Source organism: Rhinopithecus bieti, unplaced genomic scaffold (assembly GCF_001698545.2).
Source record: "Rhinopithecus bieti isolate Rb0 unplaced genomic scaffold, ASM169854v2 scaffold_7648, whole genome shotgun sequence".
Taxonomy (NCBI): Eukaryota; Metazoa; Chordata; class Mammalia; order Primates; family Cercopithecidae; genus Rhinopithecus; species Rhinopithecus bieti.
In genome coordinates this window covers 912,270-918,269 of record NW_016805609.1, presented here as the reverse complement: position 1 = coordinate 918,269, position 6,000 = coordinate 912,270, and the positions used below count along the sequence as shown (strand labels likewise).

General features: G+C 44.8%; 1 protein-coding gene across 1 annotated transcript in view; it reads left to right on the top strand.

Annotated features, from left to right (window-relative positions):
• Positions 1–159: 159 nt before the first annotated feature.
• The window catches only part of APBA1 (amyloid beta precursor protein binding family A member 1), a 233,904-nt gene continuing 228,063 nt past the window's right edge, over positions 160–6,000 (top strand). Inside the window, 1 exon segment of the mRNA XM_017873056.1 lies at positions 160–382. The gene's annotated coding sequence lies outside the window, so the exon portion shown is untranslated.

Sequence of the window (6,000 nt, the reverse complement as noted above, 5' to 3'; positions counted from 1 at the left end):
GTGGGCGTGGGAGGCAGGGGCGCTACTAGCAGGCGGCGTGCGCGCGCGCGCTCCCCCGCGCCCTCCCTCGCAGGCCCGCCCGGCCCCGGCGCGCGTCACGAGGGGAGAGCTAGAGAGCTGGAGGGCGGGAGGGAGGGTGGGGAAAGGGGGTGGGGCCGCGGGACCGGAGGGTTCCGAGCGGCGGCTGCAGAGCCGGAGCTGGGCGAGGGAGGCTGCGGTCCCGGTGGCGGCGGCGGCGGCGGCGGCGGCGGCTGCGGCGGGAGAAGATGGTGGCGTTGGAGGTAGCAGCGGCTGGAGCGGAGCTTTATTCCCAGGCTTGGCATCAGCGCTGTCACTAGCGCCGCCTGCTCCCGCGGGCCCGCGGACCCAGCTGTCAGGCAAGGTACCACAGCCAGGGAGGGGTGGGTGAGAAGGGGTGCCTGGCGCTGATGCGGCCCCCGACGGAGCCCGGGTCCTAGCCAAAGAGCGCCCCCGGACGCGAGAGGGGCTGCCTGGAACAATAGTGCGGAGGAGCGGGGGCAGTAGGCAACATCCAGGGGGCAGTGCCTGGAACCATCAGCCAGCGAGGCGGGGTAAGGCGGCGTTGCGGGCGAGACGCCTGGGGTCCGGTGCCCGTTCAGATGCCAGGCTTCGGGCGCAGCAGGCGGGCCTGATGACAGTCATGGCAGGAGTGAGTGTGTGAGAGTGTGTGTGTAAAAGGTACAGCAGAGGGGATGGGGGTGGCGGACGGAGGTGTTGGGGGGGTGACATTTCCAGGAATCCCCGCTAGGATCCCTCATCTCTCGGCTGACTCTCCTGGAGAAAGAATGTGATGATGGAAACGGTGAGGTGGGCAGGATGCACTTGGTGTGTGAAGTGTGGAGGGAGGCAGTGGGGTAGGGGCGGGTTTGTAAAATTCTGTGTATGTGTGTGTACGCGTTTGGTTGCATCCACGTTCCCCAAACAGCGCCCCAAACCCAGAGATCTGCCGCTGCCCTGACTTGATGTCACCGGCTAAGACTGTGGGACAGTGTTTGTTATTTTGACCCTGCAACTCTGAGCACAGTCTCTGTTCTGCTCCTGCGTGTGGATGGCCCAGTGTAGGGATTCTCGCTTCCCCTTCCTCTGGCCTCATGACATGGGGATGTGGAAGTGAGCATGTTGCTTTGAGGCACATGGCGGGGAAATAGGATAACGGTTACGCATTCTGGACTTGCTGGTGTACCCGGTTTTGAAGGGGGATTCCATCCTCTGATACTACTTCTCTGCTTAGCACCTGTTCCTTAAGGGTCTTGTACTCCCTGACTCTGCAGTTTCTATTGTTTTTCTCTTGTCTGACCTGAAGGAGAATAGTGTTGAATGATCAGATTCCTCTTCCTGTCCCCACAACTTTCAATGCTAGCTAGACCTTCTCCTTCCACATTTAAGCACTGAAAACCTTATGGCTAGAGGATGGATGGTCTTCGTATTGGTTCTTTTAGAATGAACTCTGGAGGTGTGTACGTATAGAGAGATGCGGTGGGGCGGGGGGCAGTCTTTAAAAAAGGAGAAAAATATCACACGGAGAAGTGTTTGGTGCCCACCTGGTCAGCGTCGCACAGCCAGAGCGTTTTCCTCAGGAAACAAGATACTTTATTTCTACTGCTGGTGACATCTACTCTCCCAGCTGTCACAATAGCTAGGTGGTGCCCTGTATCATTTGGAAACTGAAATCTCCCAAGACCCACAGCGATGGGGTCCCAGGTCAGTAAAGTCCCTGCTTTCCTACCTGATAGAGCCCATTAGTAGGGAATTTGGAAAAATGTCAGGCTGGCAATAACTCACCCAGTGGGAATAAGGACACAGAAATGCATCGAGTCTATGACTGTTTAATTGTCTCTGCGTGGTAAAGATAGGTGTGTGTAGGGTTGGGTAGAGATAGGCAGGGAGATGGCATATTCATGTGTATCCAGAGCAGTGTGATTCCTCCTCGCCTGTATTTCTCCTGCGGTATTCACAGGAATGAGTATCTCGACACTTCTTTATTAAAATATTGTATGTCTAACTTAACCTGTTTAGGACATATTTTAGTCATAACACCTTAAATTCTACTGCATTGCTGTCGGAATCCAAACTGGCTGCCCGGTTCTCTTCAAAAAGCCCGTAGCAGTCATGACTACACAAGTAAATATACAACATGTTGGCACCAGAGGTTTCTTTTTCTTTTTTAAAATTTTTGTTTTGTGTTTTTTTATGGGCAAAGTTTGCACGATATCATTGTTTCATTGAAAATAATAAAACTAGGGCTATCCACATATGCTTTTTTTCTTCCCATATATCTTATTTAATGATATATAGACTAGGTGTTCTTGAAGCTGTCAATGTAAAGTAAATTTCCCCATGTTCTTCAAGTCAAGCCTTCTAAGATTTTAATATGAGGTTGGTTGTTGGCTCTCATCCAAGATTTAAGGATAGATTTATAAAATGAATTTTGAATCTTAGTTCTTTACTCTTATTCGTTATGCCAAATCCCTTTCTGAGAAAAGTACTTATGGAATTTAAAAGCCATTCTAAGAGGTTTTGGTTTAAAAAAAAAAGTCATCGTCTTTTATATTTGCAAGTAAGACCAGGGATGTAAATATCTTACAAGAAAGTTTAATAATATGAGGAATTACCAGGTAAATACACTGTTTAGAGAAAGAGGAATTACACAGCAGCACAATCGATGACTCAGGAATCAGTGATTTCTTTTCTAACATAAATGTGATCATTTTTATTTTTATTTATCTTTTTGAGACAGGGTCTTCCTCTCTCACCCAGGCTGGAGTGCAGTAGTGTGATCATAGCTCACTACAGCCTCAAACTCCTGGCTCAAGCAATCCTCCTGCCTCAGCCTCCTGAATAACTGGGACAATAGGCACATGGCACCACACCCAGATATTTGTTTATTTTTTTCAGAGATAGAGTCTCGCTACGTTGCCCAGGTTGATGGTTTTAAAAATGCAATATCTGGCTTTTCTAAAGATTGGACTGGTATAAGGTTCATGAGACAGCTCTGGTAAATGGTTGTACCTTTTGCTGTGGCCTGCAGCAAGCCATTTTTTTTGTGCATGGATGCCTTTCCTTCACTTAAAATAGCATCAGTGCTTTTCTCTTCCATTATTGAGTCTCTTAAGGGTTTTTTGTTGTTGTTGTTTGTTTTGTTTTTTGTTTTTATTTTGGTTGTTGTTATTGTTTGTTTCAGAAGACTTAGGAGTAAGAGATATTTGAAAATGACCTCTGGGGCCAAAAGGAATGAACTGTAGTACCTTGGGGAGATAGGACTTTTAGCCTACAAAGAAGAAGTAATTGTTGCTAAAACTGAGAGAATTTCAAGCAATAAAATCTGAAGTTAACTCTCTGGGTTACAATAATTAATTTGCAAACATCTGTTAATTGCCTCCTGCATCTCAGACTCACTGTACCTTTGGATAGGGGACAGGGAATGTTGAGAAGGGTTGGAGATTCAAAGAATGCTAAGTCTTAGATCCTGCCCAGAGGTGGATCTTGGTCTAGAAGGAGAAAAGAGGAATATGTGTTACTAACTGTAAAAATAGTGAAAAAATGATTAAGTGCTGAAAAAGCAGTATTCCTGCAGGGCTGTGGGAATTCACAGGGTACAAAATGACTTCTGATGGAAGAATCAGGGAAGGTTACATGAGATATAGCATTTGAGCTGTGATTAAGGTGGCATTTGGGTTGGCAGAGAAGGAAGGGCATGCTTGGGGGAGGAACAGCATAGCACAGGCCTGGCAGTGGAAGGTGTATGCCTACACAGGGAACAAAAAAATGGTGTGCTTTGGCTGCAGCGCTAGGAATGCCAAGAGATGTAATAAGGGATAAAGCAAGAAAGAGAGGTTCAAGGTGGTGGAGCAACTTGTACGCCAAGCTAAGGAGTGTGGATTTTGTTCAGTAAGGACTGGGGAGCTATAGAAGATTTGTGAGGAGAAGGATTGACAGTATCAGAACTGTGCTTTGGGGCAGTAATTTTGTAGTATTATGTTGGATGGAATGACATGGGAAAAGACTGGCAGGAGGGAGACCAGATAGACCCTATTGTCAAAGTAGGGGAAAGATGGAAAGAGGCAGTGGGGGAGAAGAAGGGAACATACCTAAGAGGTGGTGTGCAAGAATTATCTGAGGAGCTTAAACAGTCACTGGAAAGTGGGAGGGAAAAGGGAGGCCAAAGATCATTGTCAGGCTTAGCTGAGAGAGCAGTTGGGTCATTTTCAGAAGCAAGATATAACAGAGGATAAGGAAGAGGAGAGAAGTTTCTTTTTGAGCATGACAGGCTTATCTAAGTTAAGGGACTAGAATACAGAGGGAGGTTGGAGCTACAAGGAGATTTGTAAGTCATCTACTTAGGAGCGATTTTGATATCCCAGGAATCACTGATAAAGAAAATGAAGAAAGAAGAAGCAAAGGTAAGGATAGGATCCTTGAGGGATGTCTGTGTGTTGGAGGGGAAAGAGAAAGAAGAGGACAGGAACCATGTTAAACAAGGGCAGATGGAGAAAAATGAAGGAAGTAGAGTTGTACAGTGTCATGGAAGCTGGCAGGGGTGAGGAGAGCCCCTGTCACTCACACAGCACACCCCATGGGTGAGGGTGCAACCAAGGCAAAGCCATTGGATTTGACTCTTGGCTTTCCTCGATTGTCTTTGTGGTAGGTGGAAGTGGCAGCCAGGGGCAAGGGTTGAAGGGGAGCTTGGGGGAAGGGAAATGGAAAGCAGTGAGAAAAGACTTCATTTTCCGTAAGTTGGGAGGTAAAGGAGAAGGAGAGAGAGTATGATATATCAAAACAATGGTGTAGTAGAGGGAAAGTGGTATTTTTAGTTTAGGAAGACTTGAGCCTGCTTTATAAGCTGAGGAGTACAATCCATTGGGGAAAAAAGAGATTGAAAATGTAAGGGAGAGGCTCAGTTGAGGGAATTAAGTCTTCAAGAAGATGGGAGGATACTAGATGAAAGCAAAGGAAGGATTCTTTTGAGACAGAAGCATAGGAATTTCGAGGTGGAAAGAAAGGAATTTGGCCACAGTCTTTTAAGTAAAGTCAAAAGAGAGATGGGCAGGTTGAAGCCAGGAGTAGAATGACAAAGACTTGTGGGCATTGTGGAAACAGAGCAGTGAGTCAATTAGGAGTGAATAAAAGATCATTACCCAACCATGAGGACCTCATGTGTTTGAAAAGCATGAATTTGTAGTGAAACCAGTTAATGCTATATAACTGGAGTTTGACAACTACTTAAGTAATTTTTGTATAGTGAGCATTTGTGGTTCTTCATTCCCTTAAATGCAGTAAAAAAGAGTAGAAGTTTACCTTTAAAATTATCTAAATAAAAGACTCCACTTGTATTTCCTGTAAATATTCTCTCTCAGAGATCTGAGCTAAATTTTAAGAAGTTTATAGTAAAACAATGGGGAAAATGTAAGTTGTTTTTTAAAGAATGAACTTTTCTATCTATAATGGTAGAATATGGTTTTACAGTCACATGTAAAGTCAGTTTTCAAAAGAAAAATCAAATATAGCACCTCACCCAACACCATACCCATCATATGCATTCAATATACATTTGTCACATGAATATATGAATAAACTTTTTTTTAAGTAAGCTAGCTACAGTATCTAAAATTTTAAATTTCAGGATTTCATTCTTATACAATGGACATTGAATGAGTTGCATTTTGTGGCCTATACAAGTTTATGATAGAATTAAAACTATTTATTCATACCTGATATATACATTGAAGCTTTATTTTAAAAAAACTCCACATTTTTCACAAAACAATTGTGAACCCTTTAGATCCTTGAGTTATGGGATTATGTCATGATTCCAGGTGAGTTTATGGAACTTCAACTGTAATGAGTGGTGGGTTTTGAGGTTTTAATGATGAAATTTATTCATTCCTTCAACATATACTCATTGAACACTTTCTCTGGGCCAGAAACTATTCTAGGTGCAAGGAATATAGAGGAGGGGGGGACATGTCCTTAATATTACAG